The 20,764-nt window shown below is 36.9% G+C and overlaps 1 long non-coding RNA gene across 1 annotated transcript in view; it reads right to left on the bottom strand.

Moving 5' to 3' along the window:
• Positions 1 to 695: 695 nt before the first annotated feature.
• Positions 696 to 20,764, bottom strand: part of LOC109389068 (uncharacterized) — a 65,242-nt gene continuing 45,173 nt past the window's right edge. Inside the window, exons 2-3 of the long non-coding RNA XR_002125340.1 lie at positions 8,501 to 8,637; positions 696 to 844 (exon numbers count right to left, since the gene is read on the bottom strand). This is a non-coding gene — a long non-coding RNA (uncharacterized LOC109389068). The remainder of the gene's footprint in view (positions 845 to 8,500; positions 8,638 to 20,764) is intronic.

Below are 20,764 nucleotides of genomic sequence, written 5' to 3'. Positions count from 1 at the left end.
AGACTTGTGGGGTAAGAGGAACCAGCCGGAGCATAAAACTCAAGGTGTTGACCATGCCATGAGTAATAAGATTCTTTGTCTCTGACCTGTAAGTCTTGTGTCTTCTACCAGTATCCATGAAGCTCTGGTAGACCACTTGTCAGCTTGCAAAGCATGGTAAAATCTCAGAGTTATAACAGTTCTTGATAATTGCCAAGAAGCATCATCTTCAGGGATATTGGTTTGGAAGGATTTTTCCTCCTGACGTGGATCATTGCTGGATGATCAGGGTGGGGCAGAGTCCAATCTGGAGGGAAAACCAATAGTAGCATGAGGTGAATATCAAGTGAACATTCTTCATCTGATATTATCTAAGAAAAGCTGTCTTTGCTGGGTTCAGAGTGGACCTGAATAAATGATCAGACTAGGAAATGGGTAGCCCTTTAAGGTCAGGATGGCTCAGGTAAGCACATATCCCAGACACAAGTGGTGAGAGACAGGTTGGCAGAAAATAACTACTTGATTCCTTTCTATTCTAGAGCATGACTTTTCATACAGATTGGGTTCTTTCCCCTCCTCCAAAGGTGACCCATCAGTAAGACTTCCAGTTCTTAAAGTTGCTAAGCTAAGTCCTTAGTCTGTTCTAGCCCCAGACATCACAGGCCGTAGTCATTTTCACTAGTAGTGTTTAAGAAAGTGGTATTCTTTGCCTGATGGGGAATGTTGGCTGCACAAGCAATTTGAGAGTGTGCTGGCTCCTGGCGTCCAGTTGTCCAGGCTCTTCTCCAGGACAGTCTTCTGCTCCTTGGATCAATCTTTGAGTGTCACGGTGGAAGTATGGTTCTTCGGGCCTTAAGAGATCACTCTGGGAAAAAAAAAAAAGTCAATAGTGGCTTAAATAGTAACAAATTTCCAAACGATGTGTCACTCAGTTTTCTCAGTATAAACAGTTACGGTTCCCTCAGGAATTTGGAACTGTTTGCTGTGCTCTTTCTAAAGGGGAATGTGGTTAAAATAGCAGCAGTCAGTCCAAGCTGGCAAGCCAAAGCAGTGGTGGCTAACCCTCTATGTACTCATAAAAAGGCTTATAAAAGTGGATATGCCGTGAAACGCAATGGCCACGGTGTGATCCCATGAAAGTTTATGGAGAAAACTCCCTAGCTATTTCAGACTCTTAATTTTGGTCCAATTTATAGTGCCCTTCTAAATGGTTGGTCAGCTAGTCTATCAATGTTATTGGCGGGACCTACAAAAACAAACAAAAAAACAAACAAACAAACAACAACAACAACAAAAAATATATATGTATATATATATTACATTAAGGGAGCATTTAGGAGTAGTTTAAGTATCATAGAAGTGTATAATGTCATGTGTCACCCTTCAGTTTGATTATTCTTATTTTTAGTGGGAACAAGTTTCTGAAAGTTGAATTTGGAATACAGAAGGCAAACATTGGGTGGAAAAAAACCCAAGCAGAGTATGGGTCCTGGTCCAAGAGCAGAACTTGCTGTCATGAACCAAATTCCAAAGGAGGTGTGGAAACCGAAGGGCAGAGTTGGAGGGCAATCCAAGAGGACAGATAGGGTGAGATGGCTTCAGCAATTTTGGGACACATGTGATTTCAAGCACAGCTTGTTAAGAGGGAAGATCATTTTATTTGAAGCGCAGGAAAACAAAAGAGAAGTTGAACTTGATGGCAGAGCCTGGGAAAAGCAAATATGGGCAGAAGGATTATTCAGGCATATTGGCAGCAAAGGGGAGATAGGATAACTATTGCAAAACAAAGCACCAGACAATGAGTGTCTGACCAGACTCATTTAACAAAGCACACTAGGTGGAGAGGGAGCTACTAATAACCTGCTAAACTATAATCCAGTTTGCTCTGGGATTGGGTGGAACTGTGCCTGGTATTAGCCACGATATTAGAAGGAATTGGAGCAAGAATAGGGCAGTTTATATCTCCCTCCTTTGGCTGGAGGGCAGTTTTCCCCTGACTGAGAGGGGAGGAGAGGGTCCCATCACTTGTGTTGATCAAGAGCCTCTCAGTCAAATCTGGAGTGAGTAGTAAACAGGAGCAAAGCAAAAGGTAAGTGCAGTAATTCAGAGAGGTTTGTATACACTGCCAAACTGAGAGGCTAGAAGATATCAGAAGTTCTGAGGTAGAGTCAGGGGTAAGCATTCCTTCTTTCCTTCACCCGTTTAGTGTATAATATGTGCCTGGCTCTATGCTAGGTTTTGGGAATAGAAAGATGATAAGACATAGCCCCTGACCTCTGATAATGTAGAGTCTTGTAGGTAAACTAGACAGGCTGATTATAATCAAGTATGGTAAGAGCAATGCTAAGGATAAGCACAGGCCCCTCCAGGAGCATACAAGGTGGTGGTGAGAAATGTAGGCTGTGAAACGTGGCTTCCTGGAGGAGGCAATGACGGAGACATGTCAAAAAGGATGAGTAGAAGGCTGGCAGGTAAAGGTGAAGATTGTTCTAAACTGAGGTTTGTGCAAAAACAAAAATCAAGCAAACAAGAAACCCCAAATACAAGAAAATCCCAAACCACCAAATCTGAGGTTTGTGCAAATCCTGTGATTTGAGAGAGAACATGATGCATTGAGGAACATTCAAAATGTGAGGGTAGCTGAGGCTGGAGAACCATCAGAAGCATCTTGTATGTCATGATTTTGGTAGAGAAACTCAACCATTCACTTCCAGGTCTCTCAAATCAGCTGCAATCATGGGTGATAGTGACTCTTAATTATCCTGGGACTTTTCTCTAGGCTGCCTTACTCTTTCTGGGATTTCTTTCCTACCACAAAGTAGAGTCCAAGCTCTCTCTTTATAGACTCAGGTCGGGTAGAGAGGGAGAGTAGAAATAACATCTTCATTGCACATACAAGGTCTGACAATTAAGTTTGTAAACTTGTTGCAGCAATGTTGCTAATCTTTTTTGATATCAGAGGGATTATTCATTATGAATTTGTACCAACTGGACAAACAGTTAACCAAGTTGACTATTTGGAAGTGCTGAAAAGGCTGCATGAAAAAGTTAGACGACCTGAACTTTTCGCCAACAATTCATGGCTCTTGCATCACGACAATGTACCAGCTCACACAGCACTGTCTGTGAGGGAGTTTTTAGCCAGTAAACAAATAACTCTATTGGAACACCCTCCCTGCTCACGTGATCTTGCCCCCAATGACTTCTTTCTTTACCCAAAGATAAAGGAAATATTGAGAGGAGGACGTTTTGATGACATTCAGGACATCAAGTGTAATACGACAACAGCTCTATTGGCCATTTCAGAAAAAGAGTTCCAAAATTGCTTTGAACGGTGGACTAGGCTTCCTGTGCATAACTTCCCAAGGGAAGTACTTGAAAGGTAATTACGTTGATATTCAGCAATGAGGTATGTAGTACTTTTTTTAGGATGAGTTTGTGAACTTAATTAGCAGACCTCTAGACCCACATATGCTGAGGTTCTAGCACCCCTCCCTCTCGAATCTCTGGGGTGGAGTCACAAGCCAGCATACCCAGGTAACCCATGACGACTTTTTCCTTAAGCCCTCTGCTTAGCAGAAAGCTATGGACCCATACCTTTCCAAATAAACAGCAGACTCTGGGGTATGTGCTTCTGGTCATCTTTGGGTCTTTTGCACTGGAAGGACAAACAAATGACATCTTCTAGGTCCTGTAGTCCTTGGACTGACTTCATATGTAGCACCCTCCCGACTGGTTTAAAGATGTTACAGAAAATGAAAATGGCATGTTTGTTTAGTATTGCTTAGATATTATCTATACTATAGTGATGGATTGTTGCTATGAATATTTGAGTTGCTGTGAATGCTTCAAAAGGCAGAGTGTGAGTTAAAGTGGAAGCACTAGAATGCTGCATTGGCCACAATATTCTGATGGTTCTGGTGGTAGAATGCAAGTAATGAGTCTTGCCTTGCCCATCTCATGTGATTATTTGAAAGATTAAATTACAGAAGACATATGAAAATGGCGTGTTGCTAGGATGCTATACAACATAAGATGTTATTAGTTGACTTGCCTCCTGTCTAGCTTTCTAAAAAAAGCATTTTTTTTTCTTCTGAAACATATCTTTTAACTAGGAATGAGTTACCATGGTATTAGGGACACTTTAATGAAACATTGACAAATAAGTGAAAAGCACTGTTACAATGTCATTCTAAACAGTCATTTAGAACTGTTTTTCAATAGTGTCTCAATTCTTTGAATGACGTTTAGGGTTCTTTTCTCTATCTATAATTAGGGCTCTACTTGCAAATGGCCAGATGTTTGATTCCATACTTCAACATATTTTGATGCAGGAACACTGAAATAGGTAGCAATTTTTTGAGAGATAATTGCTTTAAAAGACAGCTTTAGCTGTGACTAAAAAAAAGGTATTGGTAATTTCCAAGGGCGCATTCAAGCAGGGGCTCAGAATTCAGACAAGGAACAGTCCAGATCAGAATTAGTGGAAGCAGGAGGAGTGAGCAGAACACCTGTAGGAAACTAGTACGTTTAAATGCGCAAAGGAGGTGAGCAGGGAGGAGGTGGAGAGAGATTTGCAAGATGCTTATTATCTTTAAGCAAAGGGTGGTGCTCCATGCACAAGTATTGCAAAAAGGGCGCAGGTCTTCCCTTTGGCAACTGTCATGTCTGGGATACAATATCTGCCCCACACTCCTCCTATCCATTCACCCTTCCTGCTTGCTAGGCTGTCTGAATCTACAAAGAGAGTTCTGTGTGTGTGTGTGTGTGTGTGCATGCGTGTGTGTGTGTGTGTGTGTGTGTGTGTGTGTGTGCATCTTCCTCCCACAGTCACTCACGGGACAGTGGGCAGGCGTTGACTTGGGCCTTATAAACCTCCCAAGAAGAAACAGCTAGACCAGAGAGTTCCCCCACTCCTGATGTTCCTGCCCTGACGAGAGAAGGCGTCATGTTAATGGCGCAGAGGTGACCTGTTCCCACAGGAACCTAAGTGCAGGGCTGGGTGAGGTTTCTTTGTCCCACTGGGCTTAAGGAAATACATTGTGTACACTCGATGGGGAGCTCTGACCTCAATTTTTATCACGAGTATTATTTCTAATCGTATTTTTATAAGTAGGAGACTATTCAAAATGAAGATAGTGATTTCAATGAAGAAGCAATTTCCTACACTTTTTTTTTTAACAAAACTATATAAATGGACCAGTGTCATACTAATGCCTAAAGGAAAGCAAGAACATTTTAAAGCTCTTGAGTATTTAGTGTGGCTGGGAATTATATCATATTGACAGTATGTTAATCTGATGTTTTTAATACGTGCTTCTAATTAGCACTCACAGGTCACTGAATTTTACCCATGGGGGTATAAATTTGAATACCTTTACAATATACACACACTCACACCCAAAATACTTTTTCAAGTGAAAATTCTCTTTTAGTACATTAATTATTAAGTTCTGGAACTAAAATACCGAATTCATTGTTTTCTCAAAACAATATTTAGTTTCATGAATAAGCTATAGTAGTAGTAGTGTCAATCGCAGTAAATTGTAGTAATGAAATGTCTGCTGCTAAATAATTTTAAACGTGCAACTAATTAGTTTTAATTCTGTATTTGATCATGTTATGAAAAGAGGTCAGACACTTTTTAAAGGTACTGCCTATGTAACCTACTAGGCTGATCTTGTTTTGAGGCTAGTGTGATAACACATATGCTGAACAGATATTTCTTGCTGAATGGGTGTGGTGAGATGAAATGCTGCAGAGTAACTGGTTTTTTCTGTAAGCCCAGAGGCTTGTATCTGCCTGTTTCTGGGAGGATGAGTCTGAACCATGGAGTGTTTACAGGGTATTTATTTCTGATTCAGAAGAGTTCTAAAGAGGATAACCTGACCTTAGGTCATATGTAAAATGGCAAAAAAAAACCAAAAACCAAAAAAGCCCAAACACACCAAAACGTTAGGAGATTAGGGTATACAAAGGCTTTCAAATACATCCTAAAGAGATCTAGAGCTCACGGATTTATCAAGCACATTCACAGACTGATATTCTTGGATCTTGTAGTATCAGAGACTGGACATTGAGAGGTTTCTTTTTGTTAAACTTTTTCAAGTAGAACATACATACTGCAAAGTGCACATGTTAAAAGTGTATGTCCTTTTATTTTGATGGATACTTAGATCATTTAATTGTAGCCCTCTGTTTCCCTGATATCAGCATTCAAGGCTCTATTAAATGCTCCTCACACATTTTGCGCCTCACACATTTTGATATGTCATATTTTCTGTTATAATTCAGTTCAAAATTATTACTGTGAGTGATTCTTTAACCAGCAGGTTATTTAGAACTGTGCTGCTTTTTCCCAAATATTTGGGCCTTTTCTAGTTATTTTTTATTATTGATGTGCAGCCATATTTTATAAGATTAATAATTTAAATGCTTTGAAATTTGTTGAGACTTGATTTATGGTCCAACATTTGTTTAATTTTGGCAAATGGTTTATGAGCACTTGAAAAAATGTGTGCTATTATACTGTAGATAGCAATTAAATGAGGCTCATTAATCATGTTGATAAAATTTTCCAAATCCTATGATTTATTTTTGCTTGTCCTTTCCTTTATTGAAAGAGATACATTCAAATCTTCAAATCTAATTGTGATGCACCCATTTTTCCTTTGATTCTGTCTATTTTTGCTTCTTTTGAGGTTATGTTATTAGAAGCACATACATTTATACTCATTAAGTCAATTTAGTGGGTTGATTCTTTTATCTTTATAAAATATTTGTTATCTCTAGTAATTTTCCTTTTCTTCCTGATATTTAATATAGCTATAGCAACTTTTTTTGTGTGTTGTATACGTTTTTCCAATATTTTATTTTTAACACCACTGTGTCCTTATGTTTAAGGTGTGTCTCTTATAAGGAATATATAGTTGAGTTTTATTTTTTAATCCAGTCTGATGGTTGCTTTAATTAGAAAACTTTATTTGAATTGTTGATATTTTTAGTTTTAAATTTACCATCTTATTATTTATTTCCTACCTGTCCCTCTGTTTTTTCTTTCCTTTCGATTCTTATCTCTTTTGAATTGATGTAATATTTTTATAAGCCTACTTTCTCCTGCATGAATTGTTATTTTATAATATTTTCTAGTGGTTATCACTGACATTAGAACATGCATTCTTGACTTACTAGAGTGTTATGTAAAAGTTGGTACTTTTACCATTTCCTAACAATGTCAGGACCTTAGAACACTTTGACTCCATATAGTACACTCCTCATTTTTTCCTTATATTTTCATATATACATATATCCCCCAAGAGTATTATTATTTTCTACCATTACAATTATTATCATTCCTTTCTATTGCCTTTCACTCTGTTTTGCATTTCTGTGTTTCTATCTGGGATTATTTTTCTGTCTGAAAAACTACCTTTAATATTCCTTTTAACACTCATCTGCTAATGATGAATTCTCTTGTTTTAAAATGTCTGCTTCTTCTTCAATTGTTCTTAAAAAACAGCTTTACTGAGGTGCAAGTTACATACTATAAACATTACCTTCTTCACTTCATTTTTCACTCTCTTCTTCACTTAAAAAAATTGCAGTAAATAGCACAATTTAAAAATTTACCATCTTAACCATTTTTAAGTGTATAGCTCAGTAGTGTTAAGTATATCCATATTGTCATACAACCAATATCTATAACTTTTTCATCTTTCAAAACTTCTCTTTTGCTTTTTATGATTATTTTTGGGGTATAGAAATATCACTTGACAATTATTTTCTTTCAATATTTATGATAAGAAGTCAGCTGTCAATATTATTGTTGCCCATTTGAAGGAAATGTTTCTTGTTTCTCTGCCATCAATGATAACTTCATTATTTGATTATCTGTGGATCTATTTCTGTTGTCCATTTTGTTGTTGCTGTTGCTGTTGTTCTTTGGGCTCTTAATTGTTGGTAATTTGGTCCTGTCTCCTGGAATGACTAGTAATTTCTTATTGAATGCTGGATATTAGAAATAAAAATTTATGGATATTTGGATAATTGTGTACTCCTCTCAGAGAGGATTTACTTTTCTGTTGGTAGGCAGTTTGTGTAAGGGTAAATATTTTTGACTTAATCAGTGCTGAAGATGATTTGTGTTGGAATATCAGTACATGTCTGGCATATTTTGGTTTGTTCTCAATGCTGGGACATAGCATTTCTGGGGTCTATTGCAAAGCCAAGGTGTTGACCTTGATAGTTCTTGAGCATCAATTTTTATCTTTTTATTTCTGTGAACATGCTTAATGCTTTGGACTTGAAAGTTGAATGCTCTGCTTGGCCACTAAGCCACATGCTAAGTATTAGGACGTTTTTTAAGGAACAAAGTGGAGGAGAATGTTGAGCTCTCTTATCTCTGTTATCTTGGCCCTTTAAGTGTTGGCTGCCTACATTGCTCTCTAGTGCCTTCAAATTGTTTCTTTCTTTTATAATATTTTGTCCAGCTTAATGATGAGAGTATTGATCCAATACATACCTGGAGGTAGATGTCCTCTGGAATTTCTTTAGGTCAGGTTGAAGTTAAAGTATGCAGATTCTCTTACTGGATATTAGATCTGATCAGAACTTGTAAGTAGCTCTTCATCGCCCTGGAATGTGCCATCACAGTTTTACCTTAGCAGGAAAATGGGCAAAGGAAACTAATTAATACTTCACAGAAATAATATAAAAGTGGTTCTGGAAATCTATAAACAAGTGTTCAACCTCAGTAAATATTAAGAAAATGGAAATTGAAGCAAGGAGAGTTTTCTTCCATCAGATTAAAAAGGCAATTTTCTTACTATAGTGGGAATGTAAGTCAACCCAATCTACATTAACAATAATGATAATTGGCATTAATTGAGCACTTTCTGTTTGTGTCCTGTTTCATAGGAAGGAAAAAACTCTACAACCAACTAAAGGAACACTGTTACACTCACTTTACTTACTATACTTACACAGAATACTTCTTTAAACAGGTGTGTAGTTTTTTCCCCCACGCCAACCAATTCTCTAACACCAGCTGTGTGTCTTACAATTCAATTCGGTTCTAAGACTATCCTAACTGGAGTTAGCATCAGATCCCACAAGGGCTCAATCCCACAAGATGGCCCCAACTTCAGACACCAATAACAAGTCCCAGGTTGTCAACTGTACGTCTAACTACCTATAAATCAGAGATTCCCAGGACCCACTCCTTGGGTTCAGTAATTTTTCTAGAAGGCTCACAAAACTCAGGGGAATATTTATTTACATTTACCGGTTTATTATAAAGGGCATAATAAAGGATACAGATGAGCAGCCAGATGAAAAGGCACATAGGTTGAGGTCTGGGAAGGTCTCAAGTACAGAAGCTTCTGTCCTCATGAAATGTGGGCGTGCCACCCTCCCTGCGAGTGATGTGTTCACCAGTCCGGAAGCTCTCCAAACCCTGTACTTTGAGGATGTTTATGGAGGCTTCATCACAACCATGGTTGATTATTAACTCAGTTTTTACCTCCTCTCCTAATAATGGCTTAGTATTTCTAGGGCCATCCTCCATCCAGGAATCCAGCAAGAGTCACCTCATTAGAACAAAAGATGTTTCTATTACCCAGGAAATTCCAAAAGATTTAGGAGTTCCCTGTCAGAGTTGCCTATCACTCAGGAAATTACAAAGATTTTCGGAACTCTGCGTCAGGAAATGAGGTCAAAGGCCAAATATTAGCAGGAAATGGAGACAGAAACCAACATATAAATTATTATTTCACAGTTATTCTAATCACTTTATATGTACTATTTATTCTCACAATAGTGTTATTAAGTGAATATGATTATTATTAATCCTATTTTCTGAAGAAAAATGGACATTCAGAGAGTTGAACAATGTGCCCAAGATGACTCAGATCATGGGTGACAGCATGGAGGTCCAGATCCGGGGGGGGCTGACTGGAGTGTCCACACCCCTGCCCAGTAATTCACACTGCCTCTCAGTTCTGCTTCTAGAACTTCTCCCTACAGACAGCCATACAAATGTGCAAAGAGACATGCACACAAAGCTTCCCAGTAATATTGCTTGTAATAGTTAAAAGCTGGGAATAGACTCAATATTCTTTCATATGGAATTGTAAAAATAAAATTATCCATGTTAAGTATCTAAACAATGGAATACTCTGCATCATTTAGGAAGAATAATATAGATCTAAATTTACTGACATGGAAAATGTCCAAGATATAGTTTTAATAAAAAATAGTTAAAAAGCATTTTGATAACAAATGTCCACATTGGCGTACACAACAAAGTGTTAATAGTGGTTTCCTCCTGTAAGATTTGGGTGATGGCGAGGGAAGACCTTTGCATTTTAACTTATATATACCTTACGTTATTTGTACTTTTACATACTGAATATGTATTACTTTTGTATTATTTAAAACATGTTATTATGAAATTTTTTAATATATTAAAAGGTAGCAAATAGAATAATGAATCTCCATATATGTGTCATCTAGTACACCCAACAATTATCAGCATTTTACCGTATTTACTTCATATAATCTCCACTCCTTTTTTTTCTTTGGGTAAATGTCTTACAGCTAATCTCAAAAAGCATACCATTTCACTCCTAATTCAGTATGTGTCAATAATAAGAATTATAGAAATTTTATTACATAACCACAGTGCCATTATCATACCTCACAAATTGACAATAATTTCTTGGTATCATGTAACACCCAGTCTGTAATCAAATTGCCTGAATTTGACAAATTGCCAAATGTCTCAAAAATGTCTTTTTTATAGTTGGTTGCAAACTAGGTTCTCACATTATATTTAATTTTTAGATATTTTTTTCCTCTTTTAACCTAGAACAATCTCCCTCACTTAGTTTTTTTCATTCCACTGACTTGTAATTTAGTAGTTATTAAAATAATTCAAACATGGATTGCCATAGCTATTAAATTATATGGCAACCCATGTCACACTTTAAATCTTATGGAAATAAGACATTTTAATCATATTTGTACTTCTTCCCCTGCTTATCTGTCAATAGTATACTTATTGATTAATCAGTATTTATTGAATGTCTAAGATTGTTTGAACGAAAGACATTGTGAGAGAATACGAGTAGAAGAAAAGAGGGATACAAAACAAAAAAGACAAAGTTATCAAATTTTTAAGCTCATTAAATGTAAGATCTGGACTAATTTTAAAGTTCTAATGTTTTTACTTTAAATTAGAAATTGGGTTAATTTCATAGTTAAAATGGTTATTTTATGTTAATGATATTTTGTGTTAAATTCTGCATGTAATGTTCCTTTGGTAAATCACCCCTTTTTCTTTCCTTTCCCTCTTTCTCTTTCTCTCTTTCTCTTTCCTCCCCTCCCCTCCCCTCCCTTCCCCTCCCCTCCCCTTCCCTCCATTTCTATCATCTATCATCTATCTATCTATCTATAATACCTTCTTTTCTAGCTACAATCAGAAGTCATTGTTGTGGATGCTGACATTTTTTTCCTAACGTATTATACAAATTTTAAATACATTAGCTTTGAAAAGATCAGAAAGTTTAAGAATTTTCAAGGAAGGGCAAGTCAACATAATTACAATCTCAGACAGAATTATTAAGGACAATTTAAAAGCGTTCAATGCATAATAAATAAAGGTGTGCATAATTGTATACAGCATTTGACAGGGAAGGACAAGATTGAACAGTATTATCTCCCTGATCCCAGGGGATCTAATTAGCATTAATGGGGGGGAAAATAGCAAATGAGAGCAAGAGCTCAATAATATATGAGAGAAAATATCCTAATGGTCAGATTGATCAGTTAGTCGAAAATTCCCAAGAGAAGTAATGTTAATGCGATTAAAATATGTAATGAAGAGGGCAGAGAACACTGGAGAAATAAATGTACTGTTGGTAATTCTCTATGTAACACTGCACAGGGCAGTCCCTGGTTTAGAATAGTTTGTTTTTGTTTTGGAAATAGATTGAAAACTAACACTGCTATATTCTTAGTGAAGAGGTATCTAAAAAGAGAAAGAATCATTAAAATGAGATTTTTTTTTCATTTTTCTTGCTGATTGCTATAATGTGCATTCTAGAAATTCCCAAAGGTGGCTCATATTTCAGTTGTTCTCACTCACTCACTTCACTATAATAAAATTTCCTTAATTACCATATTATATGGTATTATAAAAATTCAAATAACAACATGCATTCAGTGTTTCAGCACTGAAAATAGTCTACCATGCATTCAGTGTATTAGCAAGTTGAAAATAAAAAACTAGGGGCCGGCCGAGTGGCGCATTGGTTAAGAGCTGGCTTGGGACACCTGCTCTGAGCAGCAGGGCCCTGGTTCGGATCCCACATGAGGGCCAGTGACACTGCCCTCTACAGCTAAGATGGTGAACAACAGCTCGACCTGGAGCTGGGCTGCCGTGAATTGCTGGCGATGGCGTAGGCTGCAGTGAAGCTGCAGTGGGCTGACATAAGCTATCGTGTGTGGCCGGCAGCCAGAGTGAGCGGCCGGCATTATACCTGTACTACACCTATTAGATGCATTTGTTTATTTAAATTTGCTGACCATAATCTAGGACACGTCTATGCGAATGACGCAAAAATACTTTCTTAATTGAGAAGTGATTATACAGGCGGTTAATTTCTATCCTAGAATAGGAGAAAAAAATTGCCTGGAAATAGAATTTGAAGTCTATTACCATGATAATGAATCAACTTGAAAACATTCTACAGATGTCAAAAGAAAGTCTATATGGAAACAGCAATCTTCATATTTGGCAAAGATAAATTCAAATTAAAGGCAATTTAGACCTAGTGAACAGATAATTTACTACCACAGTGTTATATTTTCCATCTTTCTTTGTGTTATCCTTGCAGTGTGCCTGATTTCTTTTGTATTAAAATGCCTGATTGGCAGTATGTTCACAAATGAAAACCATAATGCAGCAATCTTTATTCTTCCATGGCCATAAAGCCATATTCCCTATAAATTCCAAGCAACTGTTTCTGCATTTACAGAGTTGCATTGTGTTCTTTAGCAATGTTGGCTAAATTATGTTCATTACAGGATAGCCTTGTTTGTTGATATCAAGATAACACAAAACTATGAGTCCCAGTAAGGCAGAGAGACCTTATTAATCACTCTTGTATGCTTGGAATACATTATAGGCCTGGTACAAAGCAGAATGAATGGCCTATAATATAGATGAGATAAGAGTGTTACCATCCTATTGTTAAGTCAATGGATTTTTTTACTCACTTAATGGCTTGATTGCTAGGTACCTAGTGGGTGGTTAAAACCTTTAAAGTTTGAGTTACTAGCACAGCCCACCGATATGCATTGTGTTCTGTGCATTTAAGCTAAACCTTCCAGGAGAATGGACTCCTACCTACTACAAGATTTCTATATATTGTCCTGCAATTGATTCAAGGCTTTCAAGTTAAAGGGTAGTAATTTAACATTTCACTGCTTCAAAAAGACTAGTAATTTTAACATTTTATTGTTTCACTGTGGTGCAAAATGAAACTATCAGTATTCAAAGTATTGCAATTTCAAATATCCATTTATGTCAGGTGTTGCAGTGTTTAGAAGTTAGGAAGGTGATATGAATGTTAGTAATTCTTAATATTGGTGCCAAGTTTGAAACTTCAAGTAATATTTGCCATTTGATAGTCTGGAGAAAGTATTTGTTTGTGTGTGTGTGTGTGTTGTTTTGTTTTTAACAGCATTATTGAGGTATAATTGGCATATAATAAACTCATATTTAAAATATAAAATTTGATAGAGCTTATTTATATACCTATGAAACTACCACCATAATCATGATAGTGAACACATCTATTACTTCCAAAAATTGTTTTCTGCCCCTTTATAATCTCTCTTCTCTCCCTTTCCCCCCAACCCCATATTCTCTGAAAATGATCTGTTTTCTGTCACTATAGATTAGTTTGCGTGTTTTAGAATTTAATGTAGATGAAATTGTGTGGTATGTACTCTTTTTTGTTTATCTCCTTTTACTTGGTATAATTATTTTGGAATCACCTATGTTGGTGTGTGTATCACTAATTCATTCATTTTTATATTGAGCAATATTCCGTTATATGTATATACTACAATGGGTTTGTCCATTTACCTATTGATGGATTTGGGTTGTTTCCAGTGTTGGCTATTACAATAAAGACACTATGAACATTCTTGTGTAAATCTTTTTATGGATATGTACTTTTCTTCCTCTAGGTAAATACCGGGGATGCCAAAAAAATGTATACATGTGACTTGTATTCATCTTTTTTTTATGGGTATATATTGAGTGTTACAATTTTAGTGCAGTTTTTTCCTTTCTTAAAATGTGTATACATTTTTTTGGTACCCTCTGTATTTAAGAATAGACTGTTAGGATATATGGTAGGTCTATGTTTAACTTTTCAAAAACTGCCAGCCTCTTTTCCAAAACAATTTACATTTTACATTCCCATTAGCAGTAGATAATAGCTGTAGGTGCTCCATATCCTTGTGGACATTTGGTATGGTAAGTCTTTTAATTTTAGCTATTCTAAGAGTTCTGTAGTGGCATCTCATTATGGTTTTAATTTGCGTTTCCCTAATGACTAAAGATGCCAAACATTTTTTCATATGCTTTTTTGTCATCCATATATCTTCTTTGGTGAAGTGTCTGTGAAAATATTCTGACCAATTTAAAATAATTATATTGTTTGCTTTTTCTACTGTTAAATTTTGAGAATTTTAAAAAATGCATTCTTTATATTTTCTCCAAGTATGTGGCTTTTCTTTTTTTATTTTCTCTTAGTCTATCTTTACATCAGTATCACTACCTTGATAATTGTAGCTTTATCAAAAGTATTAAAATCCTCCACTTTGTTCTTTTGCAAAGTTGTTTTGGCTATTCTAAATCTTTTGTATTTCCATATGAATTTTAGAGCCTTATCAATTTCTGCACAAAACATTTTTTTGCTTGGAATAGTGTCGAATGTATAGATTAATCTAGGGAAAACAGACATCTTAACAATATTGAGTCTTTCATCCTATGAACATGATATTTTTAAGTCCTCATTTCTCTGAGTTCTGTTCTATAGTTTTCAATGTATAAATCTTGCACATATTTTGTCAGATTTATCCCTGCATAGTTCATATATTTATGCTATCATGAAGGGTATTGTCTTTTCCATTTTAATTTCTGACTATTTGTTGCTGCTATATAGAAATAAAATTGATTTTTTTAATGTCAATCCTATATCCCACAACCTTGCCAAACTCACTTATTAGTTTTAGTAGCTTTGGTTTTGTAGATTCTATAAGATTTTCTACATGAACAATATGTCATCTCTGAATAAAGACCGTTTTCCTATTCCAATATGGAGGCCTTTATTTCTTTTTCTTGTCCATTTGACTGGCTACAATCCCCAATATAATGTTGAATAGAAATGCTGAGAGTGGATGCCCTTGCTTTGATCATAATCTTAAGGATTGTGTTTTAAGCATTCTGTCTCTCACCATTAAGTATGACGTTAGTTGTAGGTTTTTTATAGATATCACCTAGCAGTTTGAGGAAGTTCCTTTCTTTTTTATCAAGAACAAATTTGGATTTTGCCAATTGCTACATCTGTTTATATGATTATGTCATTTTTAAAAAGTTTTAAAAAATATATGGTAGAATATTTGTAAGTTGTCCCAGTGTCAACAGGGCAAAGCATATGTCAAAAATCCTAAATTATGGGGCCAGCAAAGTGGCGTGGTGGTTAAGAACTGGCTTGGGATGCCTGCTCTGAGCAGCAGGGTCCTGGTTTGGATCCCACATGAGAACCAGTGACACTGCCCTCTGCAGCTAAGATGGTGAGCAACAGCTCGACCTGGAGCTGGGCTGCCGTGAGTCACTGGCGATGGCATAGGCTGCAGAACCTGCTGCAGTGGGCTGTCATAAACTACCGTGTGTGGCCGGCAGCCAGAGTGAGCTGCTGGCAGCCGGTGTGAACTGCCAAGAGCCTCTGTGAGCGTCTGTCCAGAGGCTGGCAACTGTTCTGCCTCACCCGGGAAAAGCACAAGGATAATACTAACATGGGCCAGTGAAGCAACATCCTTCACAACTAGACTGAAGAACTAAAGGACAGCAACTTGTCTGTTCTCCTTTCCTCGATTCCCCAGTGCTGTCCCCCTCCCCAATTCCCCAACAAAATCTTAAAAAAAAAAAATCCTAAATTATGGAGATTTTAATATGATTTTTTTCTAGCAGAAATATGACAGATTTCTGGAAATAAAGAGACAGACAGCATGTAATAGAAAGGACAAAAAAGGTATTAAGTCCATATAAAGTCATTCAGCTTTGGAGGAAAGACAACTCTTGATGATTCCTGATGACACAAAGAAAGAGAAAAAAGGAACACGGTATATTCTTGTGCTGTTCAAAGCGGTTCATTTTTTTTGAATATTGGACCATTGTGTGGTTAATGTTGGCTTCTAGTATTAACTTAGGTGATGGATTTTTGCATTATATGTAGCAATCATCTCTTGAAGTTCATCATTTAAAAGCACATTTATAAGTAGGTAAATATGCCTTGCCCTGATGCTCGAAATAATAGAAGCAAAGGAATTTCTTTAAATGGTTACAAAAAAATTCACTTTACCTTCTAAAGTCTCAATTCACCAGACCTAATTCTTAGCCTTTTAGTTTACAGGAGTGTGTAGCAATAATTAAGAACGGCTGCCAAACCTGCTGAACAAAGTGATAATCATATCAATAATCAGCCCAGCAAATACCAACTTGCAGTGTGCTGAGTGCTGGAGTTAAGAAGGAAGACTACAGCCAGAAGCCACATGTGCGGTATGAGGACTGAGGCTGTGTGCAGCAAGACAGAACTGGTTTACAGGCCCTTGCTGCCACGTATTAACTGTATGACTTGGGCAAGCTGAGGGACTCTGTGAACCTCAGTATCTTCATGGGTAAAATGAGGATGGCAATGCCAGTCTCCTAGTGTTGTTGGGAAGTTCCTATAGGGTAATGCATGAAAAGTGCCTATCATTGTGCCTACCTAATACATAGTGAGAGCTCCATAAATGGCAGCTGTGATGATGCGGATCATAGTAATGACAATGCAGCAACACCTCTGATGTTGGCACAGCCAGTTGACTCAAGGACCCACAGAGGCTCTTGGATACAGAAGCTATGACCTCCCTGCCTCTCTCTGTATTCCGGCCACAAGAGCCATCTTTCAGATCCCAGATTATGCCAGGATCCTCCCAGCCTCAGGGCTTTCCTAAATGCTATTCCCTCTGCCTGGAAGCACTCTGAACCCCTCCATATTCACAGTCACCCAGTCTGCCATGTATGTTTCACAGCTAAACTCACCAGGTCTTCCAGAGAATCCATAAACAGCTGGAATGATTTTCTTTCACACCCTAGCCATTCTCCTCAAAGATGCAGTTCACACAGAACTATTTGCTTGATGCCAGCTAATCAGATTACCCAGAAAATGTGTACAAGATATTCATTCTTCTTAAACTGCCTACAGTTGTTTTTTGTTTCCCTCCCCCTCTCCCCTTTCTCATCTATAAATAAATGGTTGATCTCCTTTATCTATGAATAAGTGGTGTGCAGATCATTAAAAAAAAAAAGATAAACAAGAATGGCTGCCAACTTTTACGTTAGTTCTTTTTTGAGCATGGGGGTGGGGGCGGGGAGAGGAAGGGAACGTGGCATTAGATTCCAGGCTGTATTTCCTGCTAGGATTCAAGCTTGTCTGGCTGGCAGTCTGGGTGAATGGGCCTGCCAGTGGTCTATTTGCATGAGTAAACAAAGCCTCCTGGGAAAGAAATCATGGTTAAGAAGGAAAAGTCAGTCAGGAAAGACTTGACTTAAGATGTCTCCTCTCTTAAAATGTTTCAGGTATCATATACCTTGATTTTCTGTGTAGTGTCTTGTCAGCCTCTCAGCACTATCCCTGGTCCTGAGCTCCATAGGTCTTATCGACAGGAGTTGAGAATAGGAGTGCCCACAACCTCCCTCTAAAATCAGAGCATCTCAACTTTGGTCTCTAGGACCCAAGTCAGAAAGGAAGAAATGCATTCTCCCTCTTCTGGAGGGAACACAGCATGGCTCTGGCACATAGAAGTTTCCAAAGAGCTCTCCATGTTTAGCATCGTGAGAATTTAGCAGCACAAGGGCTGGCTCCTATAGATACAAAGGCTCCAGGGCTGCTCTTTTGCAGGTAGCAGAGGCAGAATGGATTTGCTCCTGGGGACTCCAGGTAAAGCTGGAGGGATTTTGAAAAAACTTAGGGATCCCAAAATTGTAGTTGGAAGGGCAAAATCAGAAGAAACATGGGTTGTTACTATTAACGTGCCTGAATTCTATCCTCTAGGTAGGTGTTATATAGTGAGATATGGGCCCCACATTCTGGTTGGGTTAATTTAAAATACTGCATTTTGAGTCCAGTTTTGAGATATAAGAAAGAAAAAAGATAAAACCAACTACTAGTCAAATATATCTTTATAAAACTGACTTCTTATTTGGCACAATAATTATTTTCCTGCTATTCTTGAGTATTTTTAAATGATGAAAACTTTGCTGTGATTTCTAAGTGCTAATTAATTGTAAAGCTCTCTCAGGTATGGAAATATTAAAGAGTGCAGGGGGTGTGATTTAGAAAAGCATTGTCTACTTTAAGTTCATGTTGGTATAGAATGGATTATTTTTCTATCAATATGCCTTTGTCATTAATGTTTGAGAAATAAAACACAACTACTGATTTAAACATGGTAAACTAAAGGGATTTTATTATATGTTAAAATATACCACTATTAAGGGGTGGTAGCCTGTAAATGCTATTACCCGTTTCTGTGTGAATAGGTGCAATTTAACTGTCATAGCAGTGCTGGCAGTACTCAAGCATGTGCCACCTGGATCAAGCAGTGCTTTAAGGATAAATATGGAACTTACAAATCTGGATTCTGGTGATTCTCACAGTGGCCTCTACTGCCCAGAGGCTGTCAGAGTAGCTAAAGGATGAGATGACTTCATATGTCTTTAGGTTGGCTAAGAGGGCACTCCTTCCAGATAATACGATTGCCTCCAAAATCATGTTGTTTAAGGATATGGATATTTCTAAAATGGGTATAACATCATATCAAAATAATAATAATAATAATAAAAATATGTTATTTTTATTATTATCCTCTCTAGGGTTGTCGTTTTGGTTTGATTCCATTTAGTAGAGAATTTCCAAATTCTAGCAATATGATGATGTTACTCTGGAAAAGATAAAATGTACTGGCAAAAAAAAAAAAAGAATGAATATTAAACGTGTTTGTGTTTTAACCGATCAGAGCCAGCACTGGGTACTATTTTGAGTTGTTAAGCTGTTTGCTGGAGCTGGAGAGACACAGAGATATACACTTTAACGCAAGGCCTCTGACTTCAAGTTTGGTGTAAGTAAATCTTTATTGAGTACTTTAATGTAGTTAAATAGAGATCCAGAGGTGATAAGATACTGCCTCCTCAAATTGCTAGCAATCTGGTTAATTACAGGGACAGGGAAATAAAATTAATAATGCAAGGCAATTTATGTGAAGAGTCTATTGACTGACCTAAGGGCTCAGAGGAGTGAGAAATCATTTCAAGTTGGGATGAATAAAAAAGACCTCATAAGAGATATGGGATTTGAATTGGTCTTATTGGATGGGGAATGCTTGGGTTCAAGGTATGTTTGGGAGATAGGAGTAAATCTATTTAGTGGGCTCATATTGTAGAATGGTGGCAGATAAGATTGACTTAAGCAAAGATAAGATTTCACTCAAAGCTTTTCTAATATGCTCTCATAAAATGCTTTGGGGATAGGGTTTTGTTTCTTTCTTTTTTTTTTTAAGTTTCAAGCTTTTAACTATTTAGAGTATTTGGGAACTGACTACCTAGGCTGTTTATGATAAGGGGCTGATAAGCTGTTGTCTTATACCTGACTCTTAGCCGTTTCTCGTTTAGGAACCCAGAGTCTTAGAATTCTTTGTAATGAATGAGAGCCGCAAACCCTCTTAATCTAACATTGGCTTTCGTATGTTTTCCTGGCATTCTAATCTAGTAATCAAGTTACTTTGAAACCTGATTTGGACTTTTGCTCTATTTTAGGCTCTGAATCTAGTTTTGCCTCTATTGGCTATTTTCCATACTGCTTGCTACTCTCGTCACTTTGCTGAATATCCCGATTCAGGTTACTGGCCTTGACCTAGGGTGTTTTACTATGATACTAACTTTTGATTCCCAATTCTAAGATCTTTGTTCCAGATCCCTGTCCATGATACTCAGTTATAATCCTTTATGGAGGGAAATTTGGTATAAAATGGAATCCTATCTCACACAATTTATTGGATGAAGCATAAAAAAATGGTGTATATGTGTTTAAATAAATTAGCTCACAGAGATGATTTCATAGCGTGGACCACAAGGGCAGTGTTAGACTGATTTACTTCAGCTAATTGTTTATAAATTCGAAGGACATTATATCATGGTAGTAATTAAAAACCATAAAATTGATTTTACAAATGTTTTTAAGCATTTTCCTATTCCCACCTATTCTCCTTGTTTATCCTCGTCAACTTCTATTATCTTCAAAAGAGAATGATGACGATGATTATCATTCTTCAAATATATACAGAGGATGCCAAAAAAAGTATACACATTTTAAGAGAAGGAAAAAAAGCTATTAAAATTGTAATACTCAATACATACCAATAACAAAAGATGAATACAAGTCACGTTTGA

The sequence above is a fragment of the Hipposideros armiger genome, unplaced genomic scaffold, assembly GCF_001890085.2.
Source record: "Hipposideros armiger isolate ML-2016 unplaced genomic scaffold, ASM189008v1 scaffold_219, whole genome shotgun sequence".
Classification (NCBI taxonomy): domain Eukaryota; kingdom Metazoa; phylum Chordata; class Mammalia; order Chiroptera; family Hipposideridae; genus Hipposideros; species Hipposideros armiger.
The sequence above is the reverse complement of the archived record's forward strand: the minus strand, read 5'-3'. Positions and strand labels throughout refer to the sequence as shown.